Source organism: Aedes albopictus, unplaced genomic scaffold (assembly GCF_035046485.1).
Source record: "Aedes albopictus strain Foshan unplaced genomic scaffold, AalbF5 HiC_scaffold_122, whole genome shotgun sequence".
NCBI lineage: Eukaryota > Metazoa > Arthropoda > Insecta > Diptera > Culicidae > Aedes > Aedes albopictus.
Window position 1 is genome coordinate 51371 of NW_026916614.1, and position 16807 is coordinate 68177.

General features: G+C 42.8%; 1 protein-coding gene across 2 annotated transcripts in view; it reads right to left on the reverse strand.

Moving 5' to 3' along the window:
* LOC109414751 (cystinosin homolog) overlaps nt 1-16400 on the reverse strand; it is a gene marked incomplete at its 3' end in the record, with an annotated part of 65125 nt that extends 48725 nt beyond the window's left edge. The window contains 2 exon segments of one of the 2 annotated variants that reach the window (XM_062843260.1): nt 8343-8611; nt 16377-16392. 2 annotated transcript variants of the gene reach the window in all.
* Between the last annotated feature and the right edge of the window lie 407 nt (nt 16401-16807).

Genomic DNA, 16807 nt, shown 5'->3' on the forward strand with positions numbered 1-16807 from the left:
TGCTTTGTTGGTTTTGACCTGGTGAACGGAATCCTTAACATCCCTCTGGCATAGCCGTTGCCTCCGTTACCATTCAGATGTTCATTGAAGGGCTGCTTCCACCTTTCGATCACGTCGCGTGTGTCTGTCCCTCAAGAGGCCCCAGTCTTTATCCCGGCACATTTCGGCTCGCGGCACAAAGCCGTTGCGGGGGCGTTCAGTTTCTAATAGAACTTCCGTGTTTCTTAAGAACGGCACATCAGTTCCATTTCTTCACACTCCGCTTCTTCTCTCGAAATAGGTGGATCTGCTGTTTACGCTTCTGTTTGTACCGCTCCGCTACGTTCTGCCGAGTTCCATGCTGCAGCATTACCGCCCATGCTGCATTTTTCTCCTCCAAAATCGGTCTGCTCTCCTCGACGAACTATTCGTTCCGTTGACCCCTTTTCACGTATCTAATGGTGATCTTTGCTGCGTCATTGATGGCTACTTTTACTACTCGAGCAGTCTGGCAACGTTGCCTCGAGATTCTGCACGTATGCTGAGGCGACAGTCGGTTGCTCAATCAGGTTCATGAAGGTTTGTAAAGATGTTCTATGATTGATACATCATGATTACAAAGAATCTCAACTAGTGCTCAATTTAATTAGTTATTCATGCCCAGATCAGTATTTGAAAACTATATGCATATGTGTATATACTTGTGTATATACTATATATGATAACGATAAAATAAAGCAAAGCGGTAATTTGCAGCAAGGAACCCGTCAGAACGCGAAAAGTTACAAACAGAAGCGGAATCAGCAGACACACCTGTTTCGAAAAAAAATGCCGCCTTGAAGAAGCGAAATTCTAGGAAGTGGAACTGGTGTGCCGTTCTCAAGAAATATGGAAGTTCTACCAGAAACTCAACGCATCCCGCAACGAATTCGTGTCGTGTGCTGCATGCATAAAAGGATAGGAGTCTCTTGATGGCCATACGTGAGATGATTGAAAGGTGGAAGCAGCGCTTCGATGAGCACCTGAATGGCGTGGAGAACGTAGACATGGGAGACCACGGCAAAGGGAGAAACGACTACGCCAGTGCAGTAGAAGACGGAAAATGGTCCAACTTCCACGTTGAGGGAGGTTCTTTTCTTCGTTTTTTTGGACTTTGACAAGCCAGCCACAGGCTCGAATTTATTTTTTGGTTCTGTGCAATTATGATTGTTCTAGTCAATCACGGAGTAGCAACTACGAAATATACGTTCACTTTATACTCATGCTGATGTGGAATCAAAATAAATATTTCACCGAGTTTAGAATTCATATTCGGCGCTGCGACGATTGCTGGGGCTCACAGCAAAAGCACTTTTGGCGGCTGTGTAGGAATGGCAATTTTATGCGGTAGCTAAGCTTACCAATCGCTTCGCAACACTTTCCCGTAACGTTGATACGTTGGAATGAAAATTTCAGCAATTCCAAACCAAAGCCCACCAGGCTCACCAGTAAACCAATGCTCAAAACTATCCATGTTGAAATCAGGTCATCAAAAGAAAGCATTTCAGTATCATCAACATCGTTCCGTGTGCAGTCTTTCCTATCCTCGGTCAAATAGAAATCGATCCAATTCTTCTGCCAAACGTTGAACAGGCCCGATTCGAAAAACACCTTCTGCGTGTAGTACAACATCTCGGCGAATGGACTAAATATCCCAACAAAGTAAAAGTGATAGGTGGTTGACTTCCGTTCGTTGATGATTGCATATTTGGGTCGATTCAGCTTGAAATCGTAATTCCGCCTAAGCGATACCACAGTAGATGCCTCGCGATCATTACTAAAATGAGCGTTCACTCCATCCAGCGTTACATTGTTCGAGCCCACTGGTTTGTGAACCATCAATGGTCCCAGCAAACTGTCGTTCGCCAACCTCCTATCGAGAAAAAGGTCCGCTGTTAGTTTGATCCCTGACTTCGCCAACTCATCCAATGTTCTGATGTTCCCTATGGAGGGCTTGTCGGTCATGAATGAAATGAGTTTTGTTCCATATGCGTTGAACATCAGAAAAAAGAACACAATCATCGGAAGCATTGCAAACTTTTCATTGTTACTGGCGCGATGTAAACTTTGTTTTTCAAAGCCGCATACTACAAGCAAAATCGGTTCGTTTTCAAACAGCGAAGTGAAGATGAGATTTATCGCAGCAATTAAAATCAGCATCAGCAAAAGCACAAACCATGATTCCCAAGCGAATGGTTTCGTAAATATTTCAATTGAATTCAATAGCCTTCCTTGAGGCACCAAAATGACACTAGAAGTTGGAGTAACGCTGAACAGCATACTGCTTTTAGATTGTATCGTTCCTCTTTGGTCCAATGCAATGTCTACGTATGTGGCCCTGAACATCGTTTCTATGCATTCGTACGGCATCATTTTCGTGGTGCAAACTGGATAAAACTGTACGCTAGTGTTCAAGAAAATGGCTGTTTGATGTATCCAAACTGTAGCAGGATACCATGGCTTGGCCAAATAAGTAATTCTGATGGGTCTTCCGTACGAGTTGCGTATATTGCTTCGAATCAGCTCGCGTGGACTACGGAACTGCGTCATCAACCGTTTTGGTTTACCAAAAAGTCCCATTTGAACAATTTGTTTCCGCTTCGTTCCAATGTAGGTTATCTTGTGGAACTGAAATTCAGCCAAAAACTTCACGATACTCCGGTAGACATCCGCATTTTCAACATCCAGTAGTACCATCAGTGGCGAATTGGTATGCTGAAGAGCCAAAAATCGTTCAACCGGAGGAGGGCACGTTGAATAACTCAAAACGCGGTCGTCCACAAAGATAATCATCAAGTATTGTTTAAGAACTAAACATCCATTGTTATCTATGTTGAAGTGTTCATCCAGAACGTATTTGGCGATATTGTCTAGCTGAGCGGACGAGACGAGTTTTCCGAACCAACCGGTATCGCTTCCGCCGCCTGACAGGTCGTAGAATACGCACTTGAACCATCCAGACTTCTGCTGATTGTAGTGCTGTATTACGGAAATGGTGTATTGCAGAAGTTCGTCGGACAACGAGACTCCCGTTACTAGATGGATACAGGACGAGAAGAGTATTACTAACTGCATATTACCATGCATATTGAACTCGTTACGACCAATGACACCAAAGGTTTGAAAACAATTCACTTAACACTGTATTATTATGTGCAATAGGAATTTATAAATATCTTTTGCAAGCGCTAGAAACACCAGTTTGGAAATTAAATTATTCGGATTATAGTGGAAATTGATGGGTTCCATCAATTCGTCTCTTTGGCGTTGTTTGACTGGGATGGAACTTGCTACCCTTCTGTTAGAACTATCATAGGCATTGTGGTGACATGATATACAGTTGGAATTCCTAAGTATAACAAGTTACTAGTCGCTTTACGGCCAGCAAGCTAGTTATCTTCCAAAAATCAACTGAGTTTCAGTTGAAAGACAACTGTGAAGTTGCGGTGGGCGTAATGTGGGGATGGCACCGTGTTATAGGAACCGTGTTATAGGAATTTCGACTGTACCATAATAGTAGCCATTGATTTCTACCTTTTTTAATTATAAGCCTCGCATTTTTTTTTAAAGCGTTGAAAAAGCTTGATTCTGAAATTTTGCAGCTGTTCGAGAGCTAACAATAATAGTCTACAATGGCTGTACGCATTGAGGACGAATTTGTTTTCGGTGAATCGAGTGGCGAGCTCCGGGTTGCAGGTCAACTATTTCGACGACAAAGTGGAAGTTGTGAAGAAACGGGAAGCTATGGCTGTCGGACATTCTATAATAGGTAGACTGTATGAACTGGATGTTTGGAGTGATTGCTAGCGACGTATTGTGGAAGCGGCCATACTAACCGTGCAGGATGCGGAGAATCCACAGATGGCGCTAAACGGGAAGGCGATTAGTGAGGCAAATGCTCGGAAGAATGTAATTCGTCAACAAATGGGTAGTAGCAGGATGAAGTAACTTCAACAATGTTAACCTACTTCATTGAACAGGACTCTCTCTCTCTTCTTGGCGTAACGTCCTCATTGGGACAAAGCCTGCTTCTCAGCTTAGTGTTCTATGAGCACTTCCACAGTTATTAACTGAGAGCTTCCTCTGCCAATGACCATTTTGCATGCGTATATCGTGTGGCAGGCACGAAGATACTCTATGCCCAAGGAAGTCAAGGAAATTTCCTTTACGAAAAGATCCTGGACCGACCGGGAATCGAACCCGTCACCCAGCATGGTCATGCTGAATACCCGTGCGTTTACCGCCTCGGCTATATGGGCCCTGGTGAACAGGCCTATCGAATTAGTTTATTCCCGATGATGGTGCATCCGTTCGTGCTCGTCAAAACCGTATGCAAGTGTTTTGCTTTATTCCGGTTCGGAAAACTTTCTTTTTCTTCCCGTTGTTGTGTGGTTCCACTGTGTGCTAGTTCCAACAGGTTATGGGCCCAGGTATGACGAGAATGCGAAAGTCGCCACGTCCGGCGGGTCCAGATTCCATAACAGGAAGTTCTAGATGGAGTCCATCCTTGACATGCACGGTTTATTATAGATTGCGTCCACCGGGTGATCGTCGAGATTGACGAGTAGCGCAAGATGGCCGACGATTCCAACTGAATACCGAGAAGAAAAGGCAAATGGTTGAGTTAATAGCCGCGGAGAAAAACTGCAAAGTGGTTATCATTTCGGCCATCGCGGATAATTAGCTAGAGCTTGTGAAGGACTGTGCGTATCCAAAACAGATTTGGGATACACAAAAAGCGGTGTTCTAACGTTGTGGCGTTGATGGGCAATTGTTCATCGGGCAATAGCTCCTTCGGTTGAAAAATGAAGAGGCGGCTGATAATGATTTGCCGGAACATTTGTGCGTTTTCCAGTGAGTTCAAGTCTGAGTGAGTACGAGGTGGTGAAAGAACGAAACCGAGGACGAAACAGTAAATCTGACATGATGGTTGAAGAAAAACGTACCTCGGATCATGCGAACGTTTGCTTCATGGCATCACAGGAAGAAAAAGAAGAGCTGGCGAAAATGCATTGATTCCTAGACTCCGGTGCCACGAACCACATGGCGGTGGTGCAGCCGGTGCAAGTGCTTATGACGAACGGAAGAAGATGACAGCGGTGACTGTGTGACTTTGAATTGTTTAAGTAGCGCTCCGGAAATTAATGCATGACCTCCTCTAGAAGTTTCACTGATTGTTTTTCCGGAATGTCTTGTAACGAATCCTTTGAAAATTTTGGATTTTTACCAGAAGTTCCATTGAGAATTCCTCCTGGATTTTTTCTGATAAACTTTCCAAGGATTCCTTTCAGAGTTCTTCTGGTAATCTTTTAAGGCTTCCCCGGGATTTTTTTTTCTAGAAATTCCTTCAGGAGTCCTTCCACCAAGAAGTTCATCGGGATAACATGCAGAAGTTTCTCAAACAATTCCCCAGCGATTGTCTCCAGGAAATCATTCGGAAGTTTCTCTAGTTTTTCTCCAAATGTTTCTATGTATATTCTTCAAGCAGCTCTTCATAATTTATTCAGCATTTGCATTCCATGAGTTTTTCTGAGAATTACACCAGAATTTACACTGAACATTTTTTCGTTTTCATCAAAGATTCCAACATGAATCCCTTCGAAAAGTTTACTGAAGTTTCCTCTGAGAATTTTGCCGAAAGATTCTCTGTGTATTTTTACAGGAGTTATTATGGGACTTCTGCCAGAAGCTTGTTCTTTAATTTAAAGAAAAAAAAAACTGCTAGAAAATCACCCAGATATGTGTTTTTGGAAGTTTCTCTGGGATTTTCGGGAGTTTTTCGAGAATTTTTGGGAAGTCCAGGATAAACAAATTTCCGGAGTTATTTTTAGATACACTATCTGCAGGTATCTGCAGGTATTCTTAAACGAATTTCCAAAATAAATCCTCCAAATTTTCAAGCAATTAGAGAACAATTCCAAAAAAGGAACTCTTCCTGGTGATGCTTTGGAATAAATAACGTGAGGTTATCCGAAAATATTTTTCGGAGGCACTCTTGTAGGCACCACCGTTGGATCAGCTCCGAAGGGAGTTTCCGGGAATACTCTTGGAGGGGTTCGCAAAGAGGCGGAAGTATTTTACATTACCAATGCAGTTCTGGGAGGAATTATCGAAGCAATAATGGAAGAATTTTGAAGAATTTCAGGAAGTATCTCCACTGGTACTGTTTAAGGAATTATTTGAGCTACTCAGCAGAGGTAAAATACAGGATGAACTTTAAATTTCCAAAGCGAGTCTGAGAGAAGTACCCGAAGTAATTTTGAGAAAAAACTTCGAAAGCATTTTGAGAAGAATTCCCGGAAGTAAACTGAGGTATCGTTGAATATACTCTGGACGGAATTGTCAGAGTTACTCTGGAAGTAAGGCCAGAAGGAATTCTGGGAATACTCTGGGTAGAATTTTCAGAGGTGCTTTGGGTGAAATTTTAGGTAATGCTTCGGAAAAAATACCAAAAGTCCTCGGAAAATGGATTTTCAGAGGTACTTTGTAAGTCGTTTTCTACGGAAGAATTTCCGTAGATACTCTTGAAGGTATTTTTGGACAAATTCGGAGGGAAACTGTTGGATGAACTTCAAAAGGTATCCTAGGTAGAATTCGTAGAGATACTCTGAGATATGGAGGTACTTCATAAATAATAAGAGGAACTCCCAAAAGAAACTAAAGAGAAACTTCTGGAGGAATTATTAGAGAAACTCCTAGCACAAATTCTTGAGGAATTGCTGAACGAACTTCGAGTGGAACTCCTAGAGGTGTTCCTATAGATATTTCTGGAGAAATCCCAGCTGGAACCCTTGGGGACATTCCAGATGGAACTGCTGGATAAATCTCAGGTGGAGCTGGAGACAAAAGTGAAGCTTCTGGGGAAATACCTAATTGACATGCTGTAGAAATGCCAGGTGGAACTGCTGGAGACATCATTGTGGATAAAAAAAGGAAAACAACCTAACTGTAACAGTTTGGCGTGACAAGACACAATTGAGTAAGAAGCGTAGTAAAATTTGAGTATGATGAACTGGCATTTAGGTGAAAAATCAACCAATACCTTCTTAACTTTTTCACGTAGTACCTAATGAAAATAACTCACACCAACATTGCTTACAAGAACACTAATTTGGGGTCCCGCAAGCTGGGCGAAATAAACTTTTATGTAGTTGGTACTTTTGTTTCGTGCGAGGTAATTGAAAGACGGAAGAAGCAATTCGATGAGCACATGGTTTAGGATAACCAAGAAGTAGCAACCGTTAAGATGTGTAGTCTGTCAAGGCTAAGCTGAACTACGTCAAGCTGAAGTTTTGGAAGGCACGTCAAACAGAATTACTGACAAAATATAGGAATTCAACTTGAAGGAATTTACATATGTGAGAACTTGGAATGCTTATCTAAAAAAAACAGACTGTCTGAATAAATTTAATAATTACTATTCGACTGTTGAATTCATATTCTAGTGGGTGGCTTTCCAGTCTTGACCATATAAAAAAACTGCTATTTTGTCTTGGCCGACATTTCGGTCCGTTTGGGACCTTTTTCAGGGTTAACGAGTTTATTTATTAATTTCGAAAAATCGAATAATAGTAAGTAGTAATAGATTCAATATCAAGAACATCATATATTCTTTCGAAAATTTTGTCATGGACCTGCAAGAGATGCATGTAAAATGTTACGGGAATAGTTCGTCAAGAAACTTTCTAAATTGGAGCAACGACCATTTTGCATTTGTACACAGCACATCATGTGGCATGTACGAAGATATGCTACGCGGGGCTCACAGAAGTTAAGAGAATATGTGTTTTCAAAAATTGGGCTGACACAAATTTCGATTTTCTCTTATGTCACCACCCCCTCGGAAAATTTTGGTCGAAATTCAACATTTTGAGGGGGGGGGGGCACCAATAAGTTATTCAAGAAATTTTAAAATTTCAAGGTGAAATTAGAGTTAAACAGAAAATTTCGTAACAAATCCGATGAGTTTATAGATTTTGCCGAATTGTTTGGGTATTTCTTCGTCAAATACATTTATTATTTATTGTCCTCCCCCTTAGCGGGTCAATGAGTGTTGTGACAAAAGAAGAAAATGAGATTTGTTCCGGCCTTACTGGAGCAACCGAGAATTGAACCCTTTGGCCTTAGCATGGTTTTTCTAAATATGCGTGCTTTTATCGCTTCCCGCCTCGGCTATATGGGATTTGTCAATAAAGATTTGTATATGTATACTGAACCAGTCCTTGGAAGGCGACTAAGAAGACTTCCTTAGATTTTCCCAACATTTTCGATATTATCAGTTGAAAGTTAAACAAATAAATAAATCGCAAACTTTGGGTACTTACCAACTACTCCACCGTTGCAACCGAGCGCCTAACTTTAATCTACCTCCTCAATCAACCGTTATGATGGCGCCAAGTAGCGCCTCAACAAAGAGTGCCGCGTAAATCTGCCAGTCGTCGTATGGCCTCTGGGTTGATCTCTTAAAACTCTCGTCCAGAGACAGCCGGCACTTTCACACTCACTCACAGCCACAAATCTTCAGTTCATTCACAGCGATATTCTTCCACTTTTCCTTTTTCTTCTTCGCGTCGTGCACGCAAAACTTCCCTCCCTGCACAAATTTTCAAGAACTTTTTAATCAACTATTGCATCAGCTCCCACGACGAATTGAGGAGCCGCCGGCCGGCCGGCAAACGAAGATGATGAAGGTTTTCCCCCAATCGGCGACCGGCGCGTTCGTCCTAATGTATCTTCTTCGTCCGCCCAAAACCCGAAGACGACGACGGCGGGACGCGAATCTGTGCGACGCTCAATTAAATTAATTGCTACGCGTCCGCGTTCAGTTCATTTAACTCGTTGATTAGTTTCGCGAGCGACCGACCGACTGGGCGAGATTGGAGGAGCACATGCGATCGAATGTTGGCGGGTTCGGGATGTTTAAGGTACCTCTCTGTACGCATAGATTGACCCTTTTTGAGCGGGTTTTATGAGATCTAGCAGATCTTGCTTAGAACATTATGTATTTAAAATATTAGAATCAATTATTTGCTTTCTTATGTGATCCAAATACAAATTGCTTTCATCGAACAGCAATTTCAATTTTAAAAGTAAAACGCCTTACAACTATCTCCCTGAAAAAGATCACCTCCCATGTCTGAAACGTCGGTCTGCATAAAACAAATTAGGTAGTTTGGTTACGAAACTATCAACATTGCTACATATTAAATTCCGACAAAATCAAGAAATTTGCGTTCATTTCAAATTCATGGATAACAACATTTCAACTCTCTGTCCCAAACAGTCCACCTGGACCTGGGCTTAAAAGGGCCAATCCGAGACGAGGGCTTTCATCAATTCAGTTCTGCGAGGTCAACGGGTTCAAAAGGCTAGCACATTTGTATGCTTGTTCGATCTACACACATTCTGCATGCACTCTACGCGCTAATAAAAATAGAAAAGCGTTCACTCTCAGCGCAGAACCGAGATCTATCGCGTGTTGGCCACATCAATCAGTGTGGTTCGATTGGGAGGTCAATTTCGGTCATTCGCGAAATAATCTATTGTCATGTCATCAATTGAACGGGGTTCGACCGTTCAAAGTCTATCTAGCCAGCGTGAACCGGGTGAAAGACGGATGGTTGATTTTACTTGTCGTCTGGCTGTTCACGAGCCAAGAGCCGTAACCTCACGCTGAAATGTCTATATTGTTCTGGCGAAGACCGACGATTTGGCATGACTTTGCTTATAAATGATGGAAAGGACCTTGAACAAGATAAAAACAAATGTGTGTGCAATCATCGATCTTGATCGTTTATCATTAGTTGATGAACATGAGCCAAGCACTGCAATGATTATAAGTGTATGTATTTACCTTGATACCTTGTTGGCTACAAAGTAACTTTACTCCAATGCCGAGCGTATAGTAGAGCACCATCTTCGTCGGTCTTTTGGGCGATGTTCCTCCAGTTTCCCCGAACGTGTAGGGATCGTAGATCTTCTTCAACCGCGTGCAGCCAGCGAGCTCGCGGGCGCCCACGAAGTCGCCTACCTCTACCGGGTTCTCTGCTGAATATTGTTTTCGCTATTCTTTCTTCCGACATTCGCACTACGTGTCCAGCCCACTGAAGTCTGCCGTATTTTATACGTTTCACAATATTCGCATCTTCGTACACTTGGTACAACTCGTGATTCATGCGTCTGCGCCACACTCCATTTTCTTGTTTCCCACCGAGAATTGTCCGCAGCACTTTGCGCTCAAAAACTCCAAAAGCTTTTCGGTCTACCTCCTTTAACGTCCACGCTTCGTGACCGTAGAGGGCAACCGGAAGAATCAGCGTCTTATACAGAGCGAATTTTGTTTGCGTTTGCAAGTTACGGGACCTAAGCTGGCTACGCAATCCGTAAAAGGCCCTATTCGCAGCTGCAATACTTCACGGGAAACGTCATTGTCACATGTCACAAGTGTTCCAAGATAAACAAATTCTTCAACAACTTCAAACACTTCCCCATCAATCACTACCTCAGCACTAACACCACTAGGCCTGCTTCTGTCTCTACCCGCTATCATGTACTTCGTCTTGGTAGAGTTAATCGTCAAGCCTATCCTCGCTGTCTCTCTCTTCAGAGGAGCATAAGCTTCCTCCACTGCCCTACGATCGATGCCGATGAGATCAATATCGTCCGCAAAACCGAGGAGCATGTGCGACCGTGTGATGATAGAGCCATTCCTCTGCACGCCTGACCTCCTAATCGCTCCTTCGAGTGCAATGTTGAACAATAAATTTGAAAGAGCATCCCCCTGCTTCAATCCATCCAAGGTCAGAAACGACGTAGACACTTCGTCCGCGATCCGAATACTTGATTTTGATCCATCCAGCGTACCGGCCACTAGCATTCGACTTCTGGCGGCATTCTTTTCGTTCGTCGCTCGTTGACAGTCCTCGTCAAACCAACCATTACGTTGGCGTCGCTGAGCGGTACCAATCACCTCTTGCGCTGTTGTTGTCACTGCTTCGTGGATACTTCCCCACAAGCTGTTGACATCTCCAGATCCGTTGGTCTCTCCTATCGTCTCGTCTAGCTTCTGATGGTACTGTGCAGCAACCCCTTCGGCTGACAAGCGCTGGATATTGAAACGCATCGTCCTGTTGTTTCTTGAACTCGTGACGCTGAATAATCGCGCCCGAATTTTAGCGGCTACAAGATAATGATCCGAGTCGATGTTCGGGCCTCTGTAGGACCTCACATCTATGACGTCCGAGAAATGTCGTCCGTCGACCAGCACGTGGTCTATCTGGGAGCAAGTGTCACCACTCGGGTGTCGCCAGGTGTGTTTTCGGATATTCTTACGTGCGAAGTAGGTACTGCTGATTGCCATCTCTCTAGCTGCAGCGAATGTCACAAGGCGCAGACCATTATCGTTGGTAACAGAATGAAGGCTTTCCGTTCCAATGACAGGCCGAAAGAAACTTTCTCTGCCGATCTGCGCATTTGCATTTCCGATGACTATTTTGACATCTTGTTTTGGGCACTCTCCGTAGGCCTTATCAAGGCTTTCATAGAACTAATCCTTCATGTCATCGGGTTTGTCGTTCGTTGGCGCATAGATGCTGATCAGGCTGTAGTTGAAGAACTTGCTTATCGGCTTCCACCGAATAACTCGCTTCATCTGCTTCCCGATCACTATAAAGCCAACTCCGCGTTCTGCCTTATCGCCGCCGCTGTAGTAGATGTGGTACTTGAATGAAGTGTTGGCGATGGGGTCCACCGCTCGGAATTCGCGTTCTCCAGTTTTGGGCCAGCGTATCTCCTGGATAGCGGCCACATTAACGCCGACATTCCGCAGTTCACGAGCCAGGAGCCCAACACGTGCGGGTTCATTCAAAGTTCTCACGTTCCAAGATCCGACTTTCCAATCGTTGTCCTTTATTCGTTGCCGGGTCTGTTACCGTTGAATCAATCCGTTTACTCTACTATTGCTTTTCTGGGTGATTGAAGGTTTTCAGCAGGCTACCTTACCGGGGCCGGGCTGCCTACATTGCGTTGAAGGGGCTGCCTTCTTAGGTATAGCTGACGCAATACAGCATTTCATACTCAGCCGCTGGATGCCAGAACAGACGCTGTTTGAGCCGCACCTCCTTGGTGAACAGACGCTCGGATCGTACCTCCTCAATCTAGCTGAAGTCAGAAGGACAACAGTGCCCAGGCTGCACTACCAGCTAAGCACACAACTCTTAGCTGGCGGTCTTTGTCATCGTTTGACCCGTGGAAGCGTGAGGTAGGAACTTGTGAGGACCAGAGCTATGTTGGACGCTCTCCTTATCGACTCACCGTTTTGCAGCCCAAGTGTATGTATTTAAAAAATACACAGTTGACTAACTCGAGCTCGTCAGAAACTACATATGTCCAATATTTAGACCCGTCTTGTTCTTAGTCATTCTGCGTGTAGATATACTGTAGAAAGAGCTGAATTGCTGATGGGTTGCCATACCTTTAATTTGAAGCAGCTGGTTAACATTACAAAATTCTTTGCGGTTTCTCCACAAATCTGTTCCAGGACTCCTCTAGGAGTTTCTTGTGGAATACCTAGGGAGTTATTGATGAGATTCTTCCGGGGGTTTGTTTAGGATTCCGTCAGAATCTTCTTCTGTGATTTCTCATTTCTTCTGAAGTTCCTAAATGGTTCCATTTGAGATTCGTCCAAGAACTCCTGGTAGAGGAAAACCAGGAGGAACTTGCTGGTGTATTTGCTCAAAGAAATCCTGTAGGAATTTAATTAGGAATGCCATATACAAAAACTGTAGGAGGAAAATACTCGCCAATAAACTATTGGAAGATGTACATTACAAACATCTGAAAGAATTCAAAAATGAACTTCTGGATGAATTCCAGAAGGATTTGCAGGAATTCAAAACGGAACTCTTGGAAAAAAACCAAAAAAGAGATCCTAGAAGTTTCTGAAGAAATCCTGTAAGAAAAAATCTGAAAGAATTCCAGAAGAACTTCCGGAACAATCCCGGTTCCAGAAGCAATTCTTGTCAACAGCTCAGGAACTTCGGGAGAATTCTCGCATGAAATTCATGGAAGGAAATCCAGACGGAATTTTGAAAGTAGTTTCTGCAGCAATCTTGGAAGAATTTTCTGGAGCAGTCCCCGAGAGAACTCCTAGAGGAATTCCGGAAGAAATCCCGGGTGAAATTACTTGGATTCCCAGGCATATTTCCGTAAGTAAAAAACCCCCTTGTGAAGACATTCCAAAAGAGACTATTAGGAATATCTAGGATGCAGTTCCTAGAGGATTCCAGGAACTCCTTGAGAAATCCCGAAAAAAATCCCTGGAGCTCCCAGAAGAAATCTTGAAAGAATTCCTGTTAGGAATCCCAGAAAGGATCCTGAAGGGAATCACAGAAGGAGATTTTAAGAGTAGTTATAGAATAAATTTGTGGAGAAACCACTCAAAAAATTCCCGGAGTTGACTCAGGGAAAATGGCTGAAGTAATCCTAGAAGGAATTCCTGCAGGAATCTCGGAATTGATTGCTAGAGAAATTTCGAAGGAATTTAGAAACTCCTGAAGTACAGTCGGGTCTCCTATAAGACGCTGCCACCCACTTTTCACTCACCGTAACTTCAAGGTTGTCTCCAATTAATTCAGTTCATTTTTGGAATGTCACAAGCTTGTAGTATACTCTAATCCATTGGCGTAGCTAGCTTTTTCTTTTTTCTCACTCACTCTCGTAAACAAACACGAGAAAGAGAAGGATGAAAGAGGGGGCACAGGCCCCCTCTTGCATCCCGCACTTACTCGTGTTTGTTTAGGAGAGTGAGTAAGAGAAAAGAAAAAGCTAGCTACGCCAATGCTCTTATCACAGTCAAAAAATCAGCTTGATCGGTTGCAATACTGCTAGGAAATAGCAGTGGGCGTAATGTGGGTGGCATCGTCTAATAGGAGACCCAACTGTACTCTCAGTAGGTAGATATTTTTCACTCTTCTCCCTTTACGCTCTGATGTGCATGCTATCTCTGCACGCCATTGACAGTTTTTTCAAATCTCCGCATATCATTCTGCTCCATACTCTTTTGCATCTGAGCAATTACATTTACATCATGGTTTTTTTTTTCCTTTTGCGGTGGATTCGTTTTCGGGCTACCCTTCCTTCCCTATATCGCTCCATGCTTTGCCGAGCTCCCGACACCAGCATCCGGCTTCTGGCAACATTCTTCTCGTCCATTACCCTTTGGCGTTCCTCATTGAACCATCCGTTTCTAATCGATCTCGATGATCTCAGAATCTGCCGGAGTTGAGTGTAGCACACCCGAAATCAGACGAACATATGAACTATAGACGGGGCTGATGACTTGAAGATTTTAACCAATTTGTTGATGGTAATGCTAGTAATTTTAAGTCTGTATACGAGTCGACTATCGATGATGGCGTGAGCCAACTGGAAGGGGATGTTCCGACTGTTTGATCTATGATCGAATTTATTCTCGTTTGGCAGGTCACCTTTACGGCATTAAGGTGTTGGCACAACGACATAGTTTGACCCTCAATTGTTATGGGTAGACCGTTAGATTTGGCATACAACACTTTTACTAGCTGAGATCTGGAAGCCGATTAGATTCCCATTTTGCAGCTCTTTTCATTGCAGCTTGAGCACGGATTTTCGTCATGGTAGGTGTGCTTCTAACAACAACGAAGACAATATCATCTGCGTAAACGAAGGAGTAACTTAACTATTATCCTGTGTCACTGCCAAGACAGACCTTTATGGTTTAGGTAACGATCCGGAAGAATCGTCCGGAGAGAAATTTACGAACAAAGTGCAGCGTATGTCCACCTATACCCCAGTTCTCCGGTTGGCTTAGGACGAAAGGTGTCCATGTGCGATTGAAAGCTTAATAAATATCCAGTGTTATGACTTCTGCGTGGTGTCCTCGGTCAAAACCTTCCTCGGGAACATTGCTGAGTTCAGCAAAGTATGTAGATGTTCCAAAGCATCGAGGGAAAGCGTGCTGTCGAGGGTCTATGAGTTCATTAACTTTGAGATATTGTTTGATTCGACGGTTGACTACCCGTTCCATCTTTCCCGCATAACAGGTAGGGAAAAGTTTCTAAATTGGATACCAAATGATTCCATATTCAACTGAAGATAATGGTAGAAAAAAACGGATCATAAAGGAGGCGCGGTAAAAAGTATTCCCAGATTAGAATATCTTTGAATAAATTTTAATAACTTTATAGTGTAGAATTAGCTATAAGTTAAAATACACATTAATAAAAACAAAAAAAAAAAAATAACTTTATGGCGAAATTTCTGGGAGAAGTTTTGGGAAATTTAGTTGAAATATTATATGAAATTTAGCTAAAATTGTTGTGTAAACTATCTACTAAACATCTACAATAAATCAATGAACGGCTTGAACAAACTCACCGTAGGCATTCCTGAACATATTATTGAAGAAAGAAAATCTAGGGTCTGGGACTATTTGGGCAGGAGCACCTATTTTGGGCACTTGCTGCTATAACGCAGTCAATTTCAAACCAATTGATATGAAATTTTGTACAAGGCTGGATACTGCGCGTATCTTACCGTATTCCAAAAATCAAGTCAATTGGTAGAAAATTGTCTGAGCTACACTGCCGTGAATCGCATATCAGTCCCATCTTTGCTGGATTTCCTATGCAAATGGGACAGATATGCGATTCACGGCAGTACAGTAGTAAGCACCCAAAATAGGCGCTTTTGCCGAAATGGTCTCAGACCCTACATCATTAATAAATCTAGTAGATTCAATATTTTTAAGAACGATAGGCTGCTAGTTACAAAACTTTTGCTCAGATTAAGAGAACTAGGAAATAATATGAAAGTGTATCACAAAGTCAAGGAAGCTTCCTGGACACTCCTAGGAGCGTTTCGATATCTATCAGAAACAAAAAAAAAACACTTAAAGCTACTATGAGCTGAATTATACGACTAGATTTCAGGCAATTTGGTCTACAAAACCCCTCCACGACGAAGAGAACAAACCTGCCGATAATATTCATTCCCCTATATCCATTCAACAGATTTTTTGAGAAATCCTTTGTAAGAGTCTAAACTCTAAGATTCAAAGAACATTTTTTGGGCTCGAATAACATAAAACAAAATTTAAGAATCATTAGGTACTATGCACTTCACGTCAATTCCTACTACGCACAATCCCCAGTCACCACCGAACTACCGGAAGATTCCAAAAGAAGCCATTCAAGATCACTTTTTGTAAATCGTATTTCACTATCCGTTCAAGTATTGAGCTCCCTTTACTAAACCGTTTGATGTTATCCGCAACAAAGCAAAAAACTCACAATTCACTGTTTATTATCAATTTTTATTACCGAAAAAACTGCGACGAAAATTTCAACACAAACGGAGGGCGTTTTGTTTTGGTTCCCGTTGTGCTGGTGTGACGCACTCGCTCTTTGTTTTGATTTCGTTTGCGAAACTGCTGTTATCAGCTGCTGCGCGATGCGAACACACCACCACCGATGCAGATTTTCCACCCACTACCGCCCGGCAGGTGACCAGTGATGTCAGATTTTTTCGCGAGTGCTTCCGTAGATGAAAATTGATGAGCGGGGGGGGGGGGGGGGGGGGGGGGGAGAATTTCATAAATTTTATTCCGTAGATTCAGGTTGAAAATCCGTAGATTTCCCGTAGCTTTCTGTAGGTTTCCGTATAAAAAACGGCTTTTCTGTAGATTTATTCTACGGATCCGTAGTTCCGTAAAAAAAGCACAATTCCGTAGATCTACGGAAATTTCCGTAGA